Raw genomic sequence first — 21,543 nt, 5'->3', positions numbered from 1 at the left:
AGTTGCATAATTTCATAGGCCCTGCCCCAGGGATGCTAGGATATGATTTTGTCGAAGTGGACTCAGCCGTGTTAAGTCAGAATTTACTCAGTTGTATACCCCAAAATTTTTGGAGTCACATCCACTAGGTTTCCTGAACTCTGAAAATAAATTGTGCCCTTTTTAAAGGGAGGAATACAGATGGACAGTCTCTTACCCCTCCCACTGTGTTGTGAACATGTGAGGTAAGGATATTAGAGTGTATTATGCAATTTGTGTATGTGTCATATGAACACAAATTAGAATTATGAACATCTCAGCGATCAAAAATAAAATCTTGGAAAAAACTAGGTACACCACAAACTTAGGCACTCATTACGACCCTGGTGGTGGGTGATAAAGTGGCTGTATTACCGCCAACAGGCTGGCGGTAACTACCACCAAATTATGACCATGGCGGTGATATCTCCGATAGACAGCCAATGTACCACACCGACCGCCAGGGCGGGAACAACAGTCACCACAGCCTTAGCCACCTACAGCCAGGCAGAAGACAAAGTACCGCCCACCATATTTTGACACAGGACACCGCCACCTTTTCTGGGCCGGTACCAACGCCATCAAAAGCCTGGCGGAAACAGAGCACAAAAGTCAAAGTACTCACCATTGGAGACACAGGGAAGAACCACGCCGCCATGGAATCTGAACTGCATGTTTTCCCGATGATGTTCTACGTTATGCTCCACCTGGAACACCAACGCCGGCGAAGACGACGATGGTGAGTACAGCCACCTAGCACACAAGGGAGGGTGGGAGAAAAAAGAGAGTGACACACACACGCACAACACACACCCGACACACACACCATACACACAACCATATGCATAACAAAAACAATTTTACCACCAAAAAATGTGCAGAATAATGCCAAGGCAACAGGAGTTTACGAAAATGTTTGTAATCACTCCAACAATAAATTCAACAATCCGATTTACACATTAAACAGATCTGTACACATGTATAAAACAGGGACACAGTTCACAGGGACCACAGGGCAGTGTCCAAGGCACCACTCAAATCCTGCCCCAATCCAGAGAAAACACTGCAGGGGCATCAGTTGGCAAATATGCAGGCACCTCAGGGGGAGGAGGGGCACCTCAGCCGGATGCGTAAACAAGCCCACTGGTTCTGGAGGGAGGAACATGCCCATTGCTCAGTCCTGGGGAGTGCAATGCCACAGTCTCTCAAGTGGGTGAATACCCCACTGGTTATGGAGGGGGCAACATGCCTATTGCTCTGTCCTGGGGATTGCAAGGCCACAATCTCTCAAATGGGTTACTTGCCCACTGGATCTCTGGAGGGGGCAACATGTCCTGTGCTTGGTCCCGGAAAGTGGAAGGCCACTGTCTCTCAAGTGGGTGACTTGCCCACCAGATCTAGAGGGGGCAGGCTGCTTGGAGGCTGGACTATATGGCATCCGCCGTCGGTGATGGCTGCACTGTAGCGGTGGTTGTAGGAGGCTCCTACTCAGCCCCTGCACCCTCCGATGGCTGCACTGTGGTGGTGGGAGGCTCCTGCTCAGCCCCTGTACTCTCTGATGGCTGCACAAGCACAGTTGGCGGTGGGGGCTCTGTGATAGCTGGTGGTGGTGGCGGTGTATGGCTGTCAGCTTCCGCTGGCATAGATTGCCTCCTCTCCACCTGCTCATGGGTTGGGGTCCCTTACTCTTCCTGGCACTGGTGGATGGGCTTTTCCCCCCTCTGTCTACTGGTACAGGCTCCTTCACCTTTTTTGCAGTTGGTGCAGGCTTCTTCACCTTTTTTGCAGTTGGTGCAGGCTCCTTCCCCTTTTTTGCAGCTGCTGTAGACTCCTTCCCCTTTTTTGCAGCTGGTGGAGGCTCCTTCCCCTTCAGCATTGTTGACCAGGAATCCTTTCCTCCACGAGTAGGTGGTGCCACCACTGGGCCCGTGGAATGTTTGGCTGAGGTGCTTGGCTGGGTCCTTGCTACCTTGCCGATGCGTGCAGGACAGGAGGTGGAGTGGCTGGGAAGAGGTCAATCTGGGAAAGGAAAAGCATTTTAAGGACATTGGGGTGGGAAGAGGGAGAAGTAATTGGAGTGGAGGATGAGGGGGTGGTTGTTGGAGGTGTTTGTCTACTGGATATGGGTGTCTCCCAGTGAGGTGTGTGTTCTGCTTGGTGTGTTGATGATGCTGGTAGTGGATGATGATGTAGTGCATGCAGGTGTGAGTGTGGACGTAACTGGGTGGGGGTGGAGGAGACAGTGGAAATAGTGGATGTTGTATCTGCAAATGAATGTTGTTTGTGTGTGTTCCTGTGGGATGAAGTGTGGTGCTTGTGTTTGCCTGTGACACTCTTGGGTGTTGTCTTGTGTGCATGCTCTTCAGCCTGTGTGCTTGGGATGGGTTGGGCTTGAGGAGAATGGGACTGAGAAGTAGAAGTTGGACGGGGGACGATTGAAACAGGGACAATGGCTCCAATCAGAGAGGAGGCCAGAGCCTGAATCGATCTCTGTTGGGCCGCCAATCTATAGTGAATGCCCTCCAGGAATGCATTAGATTGCTGCATCTGGGCTTCCAGCCCCTGGATGTCTTTCACAATGGTTGTTTGCCCTACAGAGATGGATCTCAGGAGGTAAATTACCTCCTCACTCAGGGCAGCAGGGCTCACTGGGGCAGGGCTACAGGTGCCTGGGGAGAAGGAAAGGCCCACCCTCCTGGTTGAGTGGGCACGGGCAACTTGCTGAGGGACTACTGGGAGGGCGGTGCTGTACGGGGTGGCGGATGTATCTGCAGCCAGGGTGGTCACAGAGGTGTCCGCCATCACCAGGGAGCTCCCAATCGGAGGAGGTATCAGAGTCTGTATTGTCCCCTCAAGTCTCCACCGTGGTGCTCCCCTCGCCCTCCGTCCCACTGGTGCTCTCAGCGTCAATGGACTCTGCCTCCAGGGTCCTGTGAGATGCAGCTCCCTCTGTCGCCGGTGGCTCTGCTCCTGCACCAGATGATGCTAATGCACACAAGGACAGGATGGCAAAACAAGAAAGGGGGGGAGAGAGACAAAGGATACACTGGGTCAATGACTGCACCAGCACCACCGTTGGTGTACACAGCACCCTCACACACAGGAAACAGGCCTACGCACTATGCATGGCCCTACCAGTGAAATGGCTACTCAACAAGAAATGAGAATGGGTACACACCGCCAACTGCAGCACAGCTGGGACCCACACAGCCCTGACCAGTAGTGAATACTAACAAGCTAGGTAAGCAGTATTTCACAATCAAACCCTTAGCCACCAGAGGACCTACGCTGCTATGTCTGGCCTGGCCTGGAGGCACCCACTGACACACAACCACCACCCGGATACCACCCCTCTAACCGTGGGTTTCAATGCTAGCCACTACACTCATCCCCTTGTGGCTGCTGTGATGCCCTCAAGTGGCCATCCAGCTCAGGGTAGGCCACTGCCAGTATGCGGGCCATCAGGTGGGCCAGGGTCCGATGGGCACCCCTTCCTCGTTGGGAGGCCATCCCCAGCTGGGCCTCTGCAGTCTTCCGTGCCCAGGTTCTCAGGTCCTCCCACCGTTTCCGACAGTGGGTGCTCCGCCTGCCATAGACCCCCAGGGTCCGCACTTCCTTGGAAATGGCATGCCATATTCCCTTCTTTTGATGGGCGCTGACCTGCAGAGGCAATACAGACTGGAGAACACCATTAGACAAACAGTCCAGCCAGTAACACAAATGGCCCACCATACCCGTTTCCATCACCATTGGCACACACATAGCCCAGCACACAATGTGTACACTGCAAAGAGGACATCCACCCACCCTCCTTACACGAGGCCTTCACACACACAACTCCATGCATTCATGTCACATGCATTGTGCCCACAGTGTACTCACCTGTTTGTCTGGAGGCCCATACAGCAGTCTGTACTGGGGTAGGACCCCATCCATCAGTTGCTCCAACTCATCAGAAGTGAAGGCTGGGGCCCTTTCCCCATTCACACAGGCCATGGTAGGTTCCAGACACAGGTCACAGCAGCACATGCAGTGTAGGTCCTCTCCTATGGCAGCTCAGGAAACAAGTGAGGAATCTGATAAAAAATGGTGGTCACCTCCACGGCAGTGTATACCATCACCGTCGGAATAGATCACCATTGGCCACTGTACCCCATAGGGACCAATTATAACCAATGAGGAATTGCACGGCGGTTCACGACCGCCTACCACCACGGTGCACAACATCAGCGGCATTACCTCACTTCCACCTGTCCCTCCACACAGGAAAGGCAGACGCCATTTCAAGCCTATGGATTAATGCTGCATCACAGATTACACCGTCCAATAACATGTTTACACATTGCGGACTGCTGTTGTGGCTCCATTGTTCAGTTTGTGATAGCCACAGGTACAGAACTGTACTGAAGAGCTGGTGTCTGAGGTCCAATATTTGTTCCTCAGTGCACCTCTGAAGTGGGGAGAAGCTTCTTGAGGCATGTCTTTGAAGAGCATAGCTGCCCTACCTTCCTAGCCTTGGCTCCAGACTATTGACAGGGGGTATACAGCCCTTTGTGTGGAGGCAGGACACAAACTATTCAAGAGTAAGTGCAGCTAGGCCCAGCTCCTGTCTCCCATCCTACTAGTGATGGCCTATCAAGTCACATCTAAGCTCCCCATTATGTGGTGACTGTCTCAGAGGAATACATAAAGCCCAACTGTCAACTACACTCAGTCAGGTGACTCAGAGACAGGCTGTGGGTATCAAATGGCTAAGACAGGAAAATGTCAACATTCTAAAAGTGGCATTTTCAAATCCGACTTCACCATAAGCTAGGATTTTTCATTACAATTCCAGAGACATCAAACATGAACTGATTACCTGTTTCCAGTAGACCATACAGTAGTGAAAAACAAATTTAAGATTTAAGAGTTTTTTACTACCAGGACATGTAAAATGTTTTAGATACATTAGACCCTCCTCTCTGGGCTGCCTAGGGCCTACCCTAGGAGTGACATATGTATTAAAATGAAGGTTGGACCTGGCATTAAGGACTGAGACATGTTTAAAGTGCTACTGAAGTGGGTGGCATAATCAGTGCTGCAGACCCACTAGTAGTTTTTAATTTACAGGCCCTGGGCACAGGTAGTGCCACTTTACTAGGGACTTACAAGTAAATTAAATTTGGTAAACCAATCTAACATGTTTTAAGGAGAGACCAGAAGCACTGGTTAGCAGTGGTAAAGCATGCAGTGTCCTAAGACCAGCAAAAAAAGCAAGCAAAAACGAGAGGTCTGAAGGCATAAAGTTAGGGGGAAAACCACGTCAAAGATGCCAGGTCAAAATGTCATTTTCTGTAATACTGCTGTTTGCTAATTATTATGATTAATGCCTCTAAAGACTGCCATGAGGGTTTATCTCCGCATTTTCTGACGAGAGGCCCTTGTGACCAGCAGTGCTAATGCTCTGTAAGGATGTCTGTGTTTTTCATTTTATGCCATTTTCTCCTTAGTACTTTGTGGGACATTATATTCATCTCTGGTTTGGGACTCTCAGCAGGCTGTCCTTAAACCTTTCCCAAAGCTTGACAGATTTCACCTGTTGTAAAATGCAATGACGCATGCCAGAACAACGCATGGCTTAACAACACAGTCAGAACCATGACTGCGTTGTTTCCATGCATGCGTTTACCACATATTGTGGTTCTAAAAATTCTGGACCCATGTAATTTACTTTGCCACAGCAGTACGATTTTAGTATCAAAAGACCGATAATGACTAGTACACTAAGCATGAGCATTTTCGCTCAATTCCAGCAGCGTTTTCACCTCGAAATCGCCATTTTCGTCCTGCACTCGTGGCTCCCATTTTATACACGGCAGCCATTTTAAAAGTTGCCCTCACATAGGCTTATAATACAGTCAGATTTGATTCCAAGGACACGTACACCTTGATTGACTTTTCTCTGACCTGGGCAAGCTGGAACCATTGCCTCAGGCCAAAGCTGTTAGGTCAGTCCCTCTCCCAGTGGCCGAATCAGATAGCATCAAGGCACACCATGCCATAAAACCCTTATTATCGCTCACACACCCTGCCTGATCTTGCTCACACCTGCACCTGCTCTTTTCTTCTTCTTACTTTACGAGGGGGAGGTGCCCGTTTTTATTGGGGGTCCACACTTATCTGATGTAAAATACTAGGCCTTGCCGGGTAATTTATTATGGGTTGGATGACATGAAATATGAGGTTTCATCATGACACTGTTTTTTCCTTTGTAGTGAAAACATGTGAATGACCAACCAAAATGTCAAGAATGTTTGCCTGAAGCTTAAAAAACTGTATATAAGGAAACCTGACTTTGCATTGAAACACAGTCTCCTGAGAACATACAAATCGTGCTGTTGTACTTCTAGGACACTTGTCAATTGGTTTCAGCCAATAAATTTGATCTTTGACTTCACCTAGAAGACTCTGAGTTTCTGTAGCCTGAATCAGGAAAGTACCCGAGGTCTTTGGGTGTACCCTGGCACCGCTGGGTTACCGGATCAGTACCGGTTCTGAAAAACCCAGTACCTCAGTTGGCGCCCAAACGTGGGGCGATACCAGCGGTACCGGTCCAAGCCTGAGGTCCGTGGGGAGCTTCGTGTGAAAATTCTGGAGGAAGGCCGCCACTTCATCGACCCCTGCATGTCGACGTGGTCCGAAAGTCTTTGTTGCGAGGTTCCCCGCTTCCCGGCGGCTATGAAGGACTGCTGCCCTGGCTATTGCCCTGATTTGGACCCTTGATTTTTGGTAGAGCGAAACGATAAGACGAGTCTTCTGGTGACGTCATTGATATTTTCAGTTAAGTATAAGTGGAGCGTCTCCCAGTCCTTAGTTGGACACTTGGTTTGGTCCTTAGTTGGACACTTGGTTTGGTCCTTAATTGGACATTTGGTTTGGTATCCCTTTGGGATCACTTTGATTTGGAACTTGCAAGTACCAAAGCCGAAGGACTCGTGTATTCACGAGACTATCGTAAACGATAATCCTTTGAAGTTTGAAGCTAGACTAGTGAGCGAAGATGCCTGGTCTTAGCAGACTTGGAAATTTGTTTTGTCTTGGTTGTAAAAGGGACTCCCGGTTGGAGGACTCATGTCCGGTTCCTCCGATTGGAACTCCAACCTATGAACTATATGTGAAGCACGGAGTGGGCCCCATCACGTTTAATAAAGTATGGGTCCGCTATTCTTGGAAATAATTGAGAAAAGTTTTTTTTTTTTTCTTGTAAATATGACTTACAACTAGGATCTGCAAACGGTTCTGTAAGTAAATTGCGACAGCGCTATTTATGAAAAATGGCTAAAGCGCGCTGTATTATGTGTACTGAGTGTTTTCTGTTTATATCTGAAATGAGCTCAATGTGTGTTTGTGGGTCTTCTTGATGTTTACAGTTTGTTAAGTAAAATGTTGGTTAATTAATATTAAGTAGAAACTTAGAAAAAATCCAGAAATGAACCATGTGATGTGCTAACATAGCTATATGTTGCTCTTTAATTTATAGAATGAGCAATTGTGCACATATACAAAACTGCCGTTAAATGCTTAATAAATTAGAAAACACATTCAATAGATATAAATAGGGCCCCCCCCCAAAAAAAACGAAATTATCTATTTTCAATTCAGCCAGCACTTTCCCAGTTAAACATGGGTGGAATTTTGCATAAGCTTCCTTTTAAATGAAAGTGGCGCAAAAATGTGACGCATTTCAAGTTAGGCTTATGCGCTTAGGCTTGTGAGTTAATGTATCCCAAATAATAGGCAAGGGATGCAGCTTGCTTTTATATGTGGAATTATCACAAAAAAAGAATAATTGGGTTTTTATTTTTTTTTAAAGAAAATTATTAATTATGGAAAAATTATTTAAAAAAATAAGTGCCTTTCAAAATCGTTTTTTAATATTTATAAAGCTTAATACCTATACTATGACCTCCTAACATTAAAATTTAATTCAAGTTATGTTGCACCACTAAAATGACATTTGTATGTGCAATTTTCCCTTGGCGCAGGAGCAAACAAGCTCATTTCTATAAAGTATAAGTTAATATTTTCAATGGCTGACTCATGGATTGTGTAATAGACATTCTGGTAATGCATATTATGCAAGAAAATTGTAGGATATTGATTTTTTAATGCCTAAAATATCAAAGTCGATTTTGGGCAAAAACACTGTTTAAACTGCATTTTCTTTCATTCAGAGTACTTTTTAAAGTGTCTCAGGCTTCAGTAAATGCATACATTTAGGTTTGATATATATTTGCAGGTTGTGCCTTCTTATGATTCAATGAGTTAATGTGCCAGTACAAAGGCTTGTTTTAATATCAAGGTTGAAGGTTCTAACTTCAGCTGGGCCTACTGAGACGTTCATTCATTCGAGGTTGATGAAATATGTACCATTGCATGGGATTGCAACAAGCATTTATTCTAACAACTGGTATGTGTGTTATTAAGGTTTGTGAATTATTCACAGTAAATGTAGTTTAATAATCTGGAAATAGAGATAGTTTTTTTTAGCGCCTAAAAAGGAAAAAATATATTTTTTTAAATAGAGTGAATTATTGCAGGTTAGAAGGAAAATAGAAAGGCCTACTGTCTTTGACAGATTCAGAGTGGCAGAAGCTAGGAGAGCTACAGAGGCTGGCTCAAGTCATGCTGCTGAGATGCTATCTTTAGTTTTCCCATAAACAATGGAGGAGGCTGTCGTGTTGACACTTGTGACCTTTTAAATTAGGGCCTTGTCTCTGTAAAATGCAGAATGACCCTACGGGCCTCTAAAAGTGGGATTTCTGGTTTCTCCAGAAGAACATCAATACAATTAAAGAACTTAATTCCAAAGGGAAAATATAAAAAAAAGGGGTTTCTTCGAAAGTCCCAACATCATGTTAAATGCTCTGCAGAACTGATACATTTGTGTCTCCGCTCTAAAAAATAAAATGATGCCTGCTAGTTGCTTTTATTTGACAGAAAACGAAGTGTTGCATTAAGTCTTAGACAGAAAATAAGATGCAGCCCTTTTCTCAAATTTTGAAGGCTACATGCCTTAATGAGAACGATTTGCTAATTAAGACTTATTTTTCACAGTGGAAATTGTAGGTGCCAAATTAATATGGAGTGTCAGTGTAACAATTTTTACTTTTAGAAAGGTAAAACTAAGGTGGCTTGATGTTGCGAAGTAACTGACAAGAGGGTAACAGTTAAGTAATGGAAATTTATTTTCATGTATTTGGTCCTATCATGAATTGTTCTTGCTGGTCCTGTATGTTAGAAGAGAAACAGTAAAGTTATATTTGACAGCAGATTTCCATTGCCTGGTGATCTACTGTCAAAAGGAGGGTAAGGATTTTAAACCTGACAAATTAAACAGGCCCAAATATTGGGTTTTGGGCTGCAGGTTTACAGTGCATAAAGTACATGACATGGTGTTGTGTGTCACCGCTTATTCACACATGCTATTGTTTTGTCTATGCTTTTTGTGCTTGATACACAGCAAGTATATCTGATGGCTTGACGTTTTGTGCGTTTTTATTATTTTTTTTATTTGTTTTTTGCATGTTTGTTGCTGCTTTTGATACTATTACAAGCTCCCCTGTGTTGTGAGGGGATGGTCATGACGATGCCCATCGCTACGCAACAGTTGGTTGAACTTGTTCTGGTTACTAAATTCCACAGATAATGATATTTCATGCTGTGAACATAAAAGACAACACTTCACCAGTGAATGTCTATTTGGCTATAATGGTATTGAAGGAAAATAAAAAGAGATGTACAGGATCAAAGTGTGTCACCTGCAGTTAGTCACGTTACTGCCCCTTCCCTTAAAGGAACAGGCAGCCCTACATTTATGTATCCTTGATTGGACCTAAGGATGAAATTATAGATCTGTGACTCAAGGTGGCCTAATTTCTATATTACATTAGTTAATGATGTTCTGTTTCCTAAGTAGCATATGGCTTTCGTTCCTTAAAAGAAAACCAGGTTTTCATTTTTTCCTGAAGAAGGAACTGAAACATTAGCTAGGAGTACCGTATATGGTGTAGTCGCCAACGGTAGAGTTAAAATTTGTGTAACTTTGGCCTTTGTGTATCACCCGTACTCTTGGTGTTGTGTCACATGCCTGACTATCACCCAAATAATTTTTTTTGTTCTTTCTATAGATTTTTTCTTTGGTTACTTCCCCTGACCAATGTCGCACCATGCTTAGTTATTGAGATTTTAGCTATGTCCTAGTCCCATTTCTCTTTTTCGAATTCCTTTCACCAGTCAGCCCTTTTATTATTATTGATGTATTGTTCAGGTTCACATTTCCAGACTGCAGTGATGTACCAGGGACCCCCATGTTATGTATAATTCCCTTTGGTATGACCAGACTGGTTTTCAAGAATTTGCCTTAGGCCTGCTTCAATGTTTTCCAGCCTGACTGTCAGGGTAGCGATAGAATGGTTAACTGACTCAATATTATAGTAAGACAAGTTTTCCATCTCAATAGGAGATATCTTATGTTTACCTTTTTGAACATGACGAATTTTCAATGTCTATTTTAATTTGGTTTTCGGTTCCCTTCTGTTCCTGCTACTTTAATTTTTGGTGGGATCAGATGTGTCCTAATCATGCAAATATCAGGACCCTCTAGTTCTTGTCTTTTTGTTTGCACATTTGACTATTAGCCTGTGTATTGCATAGTGCACCTGATGCACAGTTTTTAAAGGAAGGTTTCTACATGTCCCTGATAATCGGTATCATGTGATTTCTCTATTGAGATGTTCTAAGGTAAGGAGGAACACCTAGACTTAATCATTGAGGCAAATATGTGTTTACCCCATTAGACAATGCCACTGTGTGAGGAAATCCATTCAGATAGAATTCTCATGTAGCTATAGATGGCAGAGAATAATGGAGAGAACCCAATTAAAGATGCTAGAGACCCTGTTTTGCCCTTCTGCCTTTGTCTTTGTATTTTATGCCCATGGTGTATGGCTACTCCTTTGAAGATTGCAGACCACCTGCTTGCAGTCCCCTTGTTAAAAACCATGAACTGTTTTTTTTTACTAAATTGAAGGAAACTAACAACTGTGGCACATTTCCTACGTCACTAGATTCTGCGGGTATCAAGTCATAATAACCTGCAGGACATTGATTTAAGCCTAATTCCCATCAGTGACAGCTACAGATGAAAGATGGACGTCTTGGCCCTACAGTCTCAGCACCCAGAAAGTAGCAAAGCTGGACAGCGATCGCCAGCGCATGGTATCGTACTTGCTCCATCAGACGGCGTTGGACATCACAAAACCAAAGTTTCAGTGTAAAAGAGCTAAAGAGAAGGATTCCTGTTGTTGATGGCAGAGCTGTTTTGAGGTTTAATTTCCCTACCTGTCATGTGCTGGTAACCTCTGACAGTGTGCAATCCCTTGAGCCCCTTGGCCTGAGTTTTGGCCACACCCCCCATTTTCTTTGCTCCAACGGAAGAAGGGCAGTGCACCGGAGATTTCAAGTTTGGAAAAAGGCACTATATTGTGGTGCCCATGAAAGAGCAGCTTGAGCGTCCTCTGACACTAAATAATGAGTGTTGGAGTCTGAAAGTGCTGCTGAGCTTGAGCTATTTCCCAATTAATGGTGCTTGCCTCTGCACGAGATGATTTGTGCCCTTGATCAATGAAGAGCACATTGTTTGTAGTGTCTGCCACAGAGGAGAGACACTGGTGCATTGCTTTAAGACATTGATACTTTCGAGTGAGCTGTGGGTGTTTGCCAGGAGGGCACTCCAACTAAGCAGTATTTTCTCACGAAGAGGCCTGAATTGAGAGGCCCATGCGAAAGAAAACAACAAAAGAAAATTTGATGGACAATAGAAGCCTGCCAGAGAGGCTTTTTGAACGGACTCTGGGCATTGTTGGTTTCACAAGAGGTTTCCGTGTGATTGTATAGACTAGGTGTTAGGAGACTGATTGTTTTGCTGGCATTGTTTTAAAGTACTATTCTGTTTAGTAAAAGCAGAATAAAGTCAATTTTCTGTGGAAAGAGTACCCCCTTTTCACCTTAGAGCATTGATGAGAGTCACCACTGTTCCACCTGAACATACAAAAATTACTGAAATGCAGAGGAGCCCTAAAAATGTTACTAGATAATTTTAGGATTTGCTTTTTGGTTAGGGTTGTGAAAAATTATTATTTCATTTGTAAATAGTGGTCACTACTTTCTCCCGTTGTCTATATGTTCTTAATAACGTGTTTTCTAGTGTCTTTTAAACATGACGTTGTCATTTATGGGTGGGATTGTTTTTCTCTACTCAATTGACTTCTGCACCCACTTCCCAACCTATGTCTTTTCCTACTATTGTTTCTTTGCACTCTTTTCACCCTTTTCCTGAACATGAGCAGGTTAGAAGATCAGAATTTGTAAGCAATTCTTTTGTACAGCTTCTGCATCAACACTAGTTAGTAGTGAACATCACTAATTGTTGGGTGTGTGATCTTATGCCACCTACTGCAGATAGAGGTATTCTTTATTTTGTCCTGCCATATGTGGCCTTTTGTGCTACTTCATGTTCGAGGAGACCTGTCCAGAGAGAGTTACCAAGTACTAGAATTTTGCTCCAGCAACATCTCCATGGCCTTATAAACATAGACCTGGACTCAGATTAGCATGAGAATAGGTTTATTGCCTATGTAAGGGCAAAAGGAGGGTTTGTGGTTCTAAAAATTCTGGACCCATGTAATTTACTTTGCCACAGCAGTACGATTTTAGTATCAAAAGACCGATAATGACTAGTACACTAAGCATGAGCATTTTCGCTCAATTCCAGCAGCGTTTTCACCTCGAAATCGCCATTTTCGTCCTGCACTCGTGGCTCCCATTTTATACACGGCAGCCATTTTAAAAGTTGCCCTCACATAGGCTTATAATACAGTCAGATTTGATTCCAAGGACACGTACACCTTGATTGACTTTTCTCTGACCTGGGCAAGCTGGAACCATTGCCTCAGGCCAAACATGTTTGGTCAGTCCCTCTCCCAGTGGCCGAATCAGATAGCATCAAGGCACACCATGCCATAAAACCCTTATTATCGCTCACACACCCTGCCTAATCTTGCTCACACCTGCACCTGCTCTTTTCTTCTTCTTACTTTACGAGGGGGAGGTGCCCGTTTTTATTGGGGGTCCACACTTATCTGATGTAAAATACTAGGCCTTGCCGGGTAATTTATTATGGGTTGGATGACATGAAATATGAGGTTTCATCATGACACTGTTTTTTCCTTTGTAGTGAAAACATGTGAATGACCAACCAAAATGTCAAGAATGTTTGCCTGAAGCTTAAAAAACTGTATATAAGGAAACCTGACTTTGCATTGAAACACAGTCTCCTGAGAACATACAAATCGTGCTGTTGTACTTCTAGGACACTTGTCAATTGGTTGCAGCCAATAAATTCGATCTTTGACTTCACCTAGAAGACTCTGAGTTTCTGTAGGCTGAATCAGGAAAGTACCCGAGGTCTTTGGGTGTACCCTGGCACCGCTGGGTTACCGGATCAGTACCGGTTCTGAAAAACCCAGTACCTCAATATGCTTTACAACAAATTTCATTGTAAAAGCATGCCTAGTAAAGGCATGTGTGGAAACGCAGAAAAGCTAGCCAAGGGCTGGGAGGGAGTTGAACACCAAGACGTAAGTATCTAGAAGACCCCTAGCAATCAGGAGAGCAGAGGTAAGTTACCTGGTCGTCCCATAGGCTAACATGGTGACTCATAAATGGAATATTGCAAGAACAGGACCAGGACTTTGGAACTCAGTGGTGGATTCTGGATGAAGAGGACTTACAAAAGATGGGGACAGAGTCCAGTCCACGCAGGAGTGTCCAGGTAGGGCAGGAGGCAATGCACACCCCTCTGTGGGTGAAGATCCGGGTCGACAGTCGTGGATGAAGTCCAGCTGCGGAGCCCAGAAGCTGCAGAGGAGTCCCTGAAGTAACCCTGGACCGTTCCCTTGACTGTTGCTGGATGGCAGACGGGTCAGTGTTCAGGAGGACCACCAACAAGCACAAGCAATTGCAACTGGAGCTTCTGCAGATTCACGGAACTAAAGAGGACCAGGAAGGTCCTGGGGACTCGACCCTTGGAAGGGTGCCTGGGCTGACCCTAAGAAGACAGAAGAGCCAGCAGAAGCAGTCAGAGCCCCAACAAACAAGCCACTGGCAGCAGACACAGTAAGTTGCAGTGAGGCCCAGGCAGCACACCTGAAGAGGAGTCCCACGTCGCTAGAACAGCAGAGAGGAGACTGTCCTTGGGGGCCGGGCTACTTGGATCCTGAAGATCCTTTGGAGCAGGAGTCAACAAGCCTTGGTTTCTTCTACAGTCACGGTGCACAGTTCTGTTGTGGAGGAAAAAGCAAAGACTCACCATCTCCCAAGTTGGATCAAAGGCAGAGTGGACCCTGAGACCCCTAATAACCAACATCTGTGTTGGAGTGTCTTTCAAAGCCAAGAGGACGGCAGATCCCAGCATCCAGACATCATTGCCTTAGGTGCCTCCAGATGCAGGAAAGTGACTTCTTTGCTCCAAGCAAGATTCCTTCTTGCTTCTTTGGTGCAGCTGAAGTGTGGTCCACCCCGAGGATGCACAGCATTGGAAATGTTGCAAGTTTCTGACAGGAGCCGCTGAAACAATGTTGCAAGGAGAGGTTGTTTCGGTGTTGGAGTCCTTCCTGTGAGTTCCAGCAGTGGTTCCAGTGGCCAGGAGCAGAAGAGTTCATTGCAGAGGAGTCCTGGTGGAGTCACGCATGCCGAATCTGAGGACTCACATGCAAGGCAGTCCCTAAATAGCTCAAAAAAGGGCTTGATCACTTTGCAATGTGACCACCTATCAGAGGGAGTCGCTGACGTCATCTGCCTAACCTGACTAGTCAGATGCTCCTAGGGGCCTCTGCCCATCTTGTTTTCAGAATGCAGAATCAAGTGGCCACCTGGAGGAGCTCTAGGCACCAATTCTGATGTGGTGATAGACAGGGGGAGTGGTCACGCCCCTTTTACTTTGTGCAGTTTTGCTCCAGACCATGGATTGGGGGTCCCTAGGCTGGTGCGAACTGGATTATGCATGAAGGACACCAAATGTGCCCTTCAAAGCAAACAAGTGGTGTGGGGAGGCCACCCTTCCCCAGTCTTGTAACACCTATTTCCAAGGAAGAGGAGATTGCACCCCTCCCCCACATGAAATCCTTTGTTTTGCCTTCCCCTGCTTGAGCTGGTCAAGCAACAGGAGGGCAGAATACTGTTTGAGGGGCTGCAGCAACGTGGGCTGCTTGCAGACCCTGAAAAACTGGCGAGGGCAATGCTGGGGAGTCCTCTAAGGAGCCCCCAGAGTGCATGGGTTCATGCAACCAATACTGGCATCAGTATTGGGGTATGATTCCGACATGTATGATTCCAAACATGCCTAGGTTCGGAGTTACCGTTATGTAGCTGGACCATAGGTAGTGACCTATGGCCAACACATAGTTAAAAGGACTTTCCCTCACTTACGAAGTCTAGGAAATTGGAACTGGAGTACGTAAGGGTACGTCTGCTCTTGTATGAGTGCCCACACACACAGGGACCTGCACCCTGCATTTAGGGCTGGAAGTACCTAGTATAGGGGTGACTTATAGTGACCTGGTGTAGTGACCAGCAGTGAAAGGGTGCATGCACCTTTTTACAGAGGCTGCAAATGGCAGGCCTGCAGACACAGTTTACTTGGACTCCGATGGGTGGCATAATACATGCAGCAGCCCATGAGAGACCCCTGATGTACCAATGCCCTGGGTACCTAAGTACCATAAACTAGGTCTACATTTAGAGGAGAGAGCACAATAACTGGGGTCCTGGTTAGCAGGTTCCCAGTGAAAACAATTTAAGCACACCAACAACAGGCAAAAAGTGGGGGGTAACCATGCCAAAAAGAGGGACTTTCCTACACAGCCAACCCACCAAATGAAGGGCACTAAGCCAACCTTGCCCAGTTGAGTCTTCATTGTCTAAGTAGAAATATCTGGAGAGTCAATCTGCATTGGAGTGGTTACTTCCAGGTCTATGTTCTACTATATAATCCATTCCCTGTAGGGAGACAGACCTTAACTTGTGGTCTGTTTGAACAAGGAAGTGTTTGAACTGTCCCTATCCCTACCTATGAAGCCTCTGTCTGGACAATTGATTGTTTTCAATAGTTAGGAAGTCTTAGAATGGGAGCAGAGCACATGGCCTGTAGCAGGTCATCTAAGGCTTTCTGGCAGCTAGCTGTCTATAAGACTTTCTTGGGCCTCCTTTTGGATGTGAGGTCATTTAAGGGGGCTGCAATGGAGCCAAACCCTTTTATGAAACTTCTATAGTACCCAGTCAGTCCTAAGAAGGCTCTGACGTGGGTTTGAGTGGTAGGGGCAACCCAATCCATTATGGGTTGGATGTTGCCCTGCAGTGGCTGAATTTGGCCTCCACCTACCAGATGGCCTAAATTAACCACTTTTCCCTGCCCTAGCTGGCATTTGGATGCCTTGATAGTAAGGCCTGCCTTCTCCTGGGCCTCTAGCACAGTTCCAAGGTGGGCCAGGTGATCCTCCTAGATGGAGCTAAAGACAACTACATAATCTAGATAAGCTGCACTGAAACTTTCCAAGCCTTTGAGAACTTTGTTCACCAACCTTTGAAATGTTGCAGGGGCATTGTTCGAACCAAGGGGCATCACTGTGAAGTGATAATGGCCACTAGGTATTGTGAATGCTGTTTTGTCTTTTGCAGTATCAGATAACTTGATCTGCCAATATCCTGCAGCCAGGTCAAGGGTGCTGAGATATTTGACTGCAGCCAAAGTATCTATTAGCTCATCTGCCATTGGAATTAGATAAACATCAGTCCTGGTGACTCTATTGAGGCCTCTGTAATCAACACAAAACCTAATTTCTCTTTTTCCATTTTGGAAGTGAGCTTTGGGTCCCAAGACTACAGGACTATCCCAAGGGCTGTCTGAATGCTCAATGACTCCCAACTCAAGCATCTTTTGCACTTCTCGTTTGATGAATTCCTTGACATGGTCAGGCTACCTATAGATTTTACTTTTTACAGGTAGACTGTTGCCTGTGTCAATATCATGTTCACACCACGTTTGACAGGGGGTCAAAGAAAAGGGTTGTAAGAACTCACTGAGGAGATTTATGCAGTCATATTGTTGCCGGTCAAAGAGGCCATACAAGGACTACTCCCTCTACTGAACCATCAACTGGGTTGTGTAAAAAAAGGTCAGGGAGAGGGACACCCTCTTCTTCCTGACCTTCATCAGTGTCCATGAGTAAAGTCATGTCAGCCCTGTCATAATAGGGCTTCAAGCTATTCACATGAAGCACCCTTTGGGGGATTCTGTGAGTGCCCAGGTCAACCAAATAGGAGACATCACCCTTCTTCTCCAAAATGGTGTGGGGGCCACTCCACTTACCTTAGAGTGCCCTGGGAGCCATAGGCTCCAGGACCCATAATTGCTGTCCTGACTGATAAACAGTCAGCATAGCCTTTTGGTCATGCCACTGCTTTTTCAGTTCTTGGTTGGACTACAGGTTTTTAGTTGCCCTCTTCATGTACTCTTTCATTCTAGATTTTAGGCCTAGTACATCATCTACTATGTCTTGCTTTGGGTTGGGGGGTTGGAAGGTTGCTCCCAACCCTCACTTACAAGAGAAAGTGGACCCCTAACTGGGTGTCCAAACAGAAGCTCAAATGGACTATAGCCCCCTCCCTTCTGTAGAACTTCGCTTTAGGTGACAAGGAGGCAAGGAAATAGTAAATCCCATCTCCTTCTGAGTTTTTCAGAGAGTCCCATGATCATGCCTTTTAAGGTTTTGTTGAATCTTTCAACTAAACCATTTGTTTGTGGTTGGTAAAGGGTGGTGTACTTATATTTTAGACCACACTCCCTTCCACATAGCTTTCAAGTATGCAGACATGAAGTTTGTACCTCCATCTGACACCACCTCCTTGGGAAAACCCACCCTGGAGAAAATTCCCAGGAGGGCCTTGGCCATTGCAGGGGCTGTAGTGGTCCTAAGGGGAATTGCTTCTAGGTACCTGGTGTCATGATCCACTACCACCAGTAGAAATCTGGTCCCAGATGCGGTTGGAGGGTCTAAGGGGCCACCAATGTCTATCCCCACCCTCTCAAAGAGTACCCCAACCACTGGTAGTGGAATTAGGGGGGGCCTTTGGAGTGCCACCTGTCTTGCTGCTGACTTGACAGGTTACACAGGAGTGAAAAATCTTCTCTGTGTCCTCAGGCATATGAGGCCACTGAAAGTGAGAAACAAGTCTGTCCCAAGTCTTGCTTTGCCCCAAATGACCTGCAAGGGGAATATCATGTGCTAAGGCCGATAGGAACTCCCTAAACATTTGAGGAATGACCAACATCCTGGTTGCACCAGGTTTGGGGTCCCTCGCCTTAGCATATAGGAGGCCATTGCCCCAGTAGACCTTATGGGTCCCACTGATATCCCCTGCTTCTTGAGCAACACCTTGCTGTCTTAGGCTTTCCAGAGAAGGACAGGACTTCTGTCCCAGGCTACGTTCCTCCCTTGTGGTTCCCCCTGCACCTAAGAGCTCAGCTGTACCAGCTTTGAGCTCCTCTGGTGTAGGTTTCATCTCAAGGGCAGATTCCTCTCCCTGTGGAGTGGGATCCTCACCTGAAGCCTGGACGAGGGTAATTTCTTACAGTGCCTTTCTTTCTTTTTAGGAGTCTCCTGGGCCATTTTTCCAGGCTCCAGTGCTCCTTGCACCCCCTGTCTCCTGGCCTGTATTCTTGTCAGTGCAAAGATATGCCCAGTGGTCCCCACCATTGCTGCATGGTTTTCCAACTCCACTTCAGCCCAGGCTGAAGTCTCCAAATCATTGCCCAGAAAATACTCTACAGGCAGGTGAGAGTATACTACAACTTATTTTGGGCCAGTAATCCACCCTCCTCACCCCCCAGCTAAGGTCAACAACAGCCATCGGGTGGCACTGAGTGTTGTGAGTGCCAGTGACTTGGTAAGTGTGACCAAGTAGATTTTATTCAGGGGACACCAGTTTTTTAGTCACCACTGTGACACTGGCACCTGTGTACCTGTAGGCCTTGGTCTCAACACCACTGATAAGAAGATGTTGCCTGTACTTATCCATATTAAGGGGACAAGCAGCTAGGGTGGCACGATCAATACCACCATAAGAGACCAACACTGCCTCAGTGGCCTCTCTGACTAACCGAGAGCCCAATGCAGTTCCCAAAGTGAACCCAGCTTCACCCTTCGACTGACTACTACTACTAGTGCTATTGATAGGGGCACTAGGGGTAGACGTGGTAGTGGTAGTAGCAGGCTCCGTGCTCTTTTTAGGACAGTTGCTGTCACCTGCCATGTGGCCTTTTTGTCTACAGATGTAGCACCAAGGTTGCTTGTGGGCAGATATTTAGACCCACCCCCAGAAGATTTTTGTGAGCCTGGTGAAGACTCTTTTTTTGTCTTTAGATTTGTTCTCACCTTTGTCCTGATTCATGGAAGAATCCTTCTTTTTATGGTCACCCCAAGTGTGAGTTGTTCTACCCACTCTGTTGCAAACCCATTTATCTGCCATCTTACACAATTCTTGGGGAGTGGTCGCATATGAGTCCACCAGATGCTGATGCAGTTTATCAGAAATGCAATTATAAAGAATGCACTCTCTCATAAGACAATTGTTCAAGCCCTGATAGTCATGCACATTACTGCCATGTAACTAGTCTTCCAGGGCCCTGACAGAGCTGTCCACAAAATCTACCCAATCCTGAGAGGACTCCTGCCTGGTTTTCCTGAATTTTATCCAACACTTTTCTGTGGTCAACCCAAACCCCTCAATGAGAGCATCCTTAAGTGACTGATAATTGTCTGCATCTTCCTCCGAGACAGTGTCTCTAACCTTGTCAGTAAAGGAAAGCCACAAGATGGCTGACCACTGTCTTTGAGGGACCTTCTGTACTCGCAGGCCCACTCCAAGGCAGTGATTTAATTGTAGATGTCATCCCAGGCTTTGTAAGGTGACACTATTTTGCTGAGATTCCTGGAGTCATAGGAGTCCTCCCTGACCCTGGTCTCTCTAAAGCTGTTGCTGCCACCATGGGGTACTAACCCCAAATTCTGCCTCTCCCTCTCCACTGCCAAGGCCTCCCTATCTAGGGCTAATTGTTGCTGCTGCAGCCTCAGTCTGGCCTCTTCTACTCTTAGGCCCTCATTACAACCCTGGCGGTCGGTGATAAAGTGGCGGTAATACTGCCAACAGGCTGGCGGTAACTACCGCCAAATTATTACCATGGCGGAAAGATCTCCGAAAGACAGCCAATGTACCACACCGACCGCCAGGGCAGAAACAACAGCTACCACGGCAGAAGCCGCCTATAGCCAGACGGAAGTCAAAGTTCAGGCCACCATATTACAACTACACAATCAGCCACCTTTTCCGGGGCAGTACCTACGACATCAAAATCCTGGCGGAAACAAACCTTAGAAGTGAAAGGACTCACCATTGGAGACACAGGAAGAACCATGCCGCTGTGGAACCCAAATTGCATGTCTTCCCGATGATAGTCTCCGTTCTGCTCCACCACGAACACCAACGCCGGCGAAGAGGACGACGGTGAGTACAGCTGCTTAGCACCCAAGGGAAGGGGGAAGGAAAAAGAGAGTGACACACACACGCACCACACACACCTCACACACACACACCATACACACAACCGGCTGCCCAAGAAAACAAGTTAATACCCCTAAATCAGAAGACAAATGCAAGGACAAAACGATTTAGCCAAAGTGTTTGTAATAAGATCAACACAGTAGAAATAATAATTTAGGAAATATAACACATATATACAAATTTACAGATCAAGGGACACAGCTCAGTCCTCATTTTGCGTGGGCCACATGGCCACAGCCAAAGTCCAAGGCCCTACTTGTCACCTGCATCAATACGGAGAAAACACTGCAGGGGCATCAGTTGGTAAATAGGCAGGCACCTCAGGGAGTGGGGGGGCACCTCAGCAGGGAGCTGGAACAAGACCACTGGTTCTGGAGGGGGCAACATGCCCTGTGCTTGGTCCTGGGGAGTGCAAGGCCACAGTTTCTTGAGTGGGTGACTTCCCCACTGGTCTGGAGGGGGCAACATGCCCTGTGCTTGATCCTGGGGAGTGATGGGCCACAGTCTCTCGAGTGAGTGACTTCCCCACTGCTTCTGGAGGGGGCAACATGCCCTGTGCTTGATCCTGGGGAGTGATGGGCCACAGTCTCTTGAGTGGGTGTCTTGACCACTGAATCTGGAGGGGGCAACATGCCCTGTGCTTGATCCTGGGGAGTGATGGGCCACAGACTCTCGAGTGGGCGACTTCCCCACTGGTTCTGGAGGGGACAACATGCCCTGTGCTTGATCTTTGGGAGTGATGGGCCACAGTCTCTCGAGTGGGTGTCTTGACCACTGGTTCTGGAGGGGGCAGCCCCCAGAGCA

The sequence above is a fragment of the Pleurodeles waltl genome, chromosome 4_1 (genome assembly GCF_031143425.1).
Source record: "Pleurodeles waltl isolate 20211129_DDA chromosome 4_1, aPleWal1.hap1.20221129, whole genome shotgun sequence".
NCBI classification, from domain to species: domain Eukaryota; kingdom Metazoa; phylum Chordata; class Amphibia; order Caudata; family Salamandridae; genus Pleurodeles; species Pleurodeles waltl.
This window is presented reverse-complemented; position numbering follows the sequence as displayed.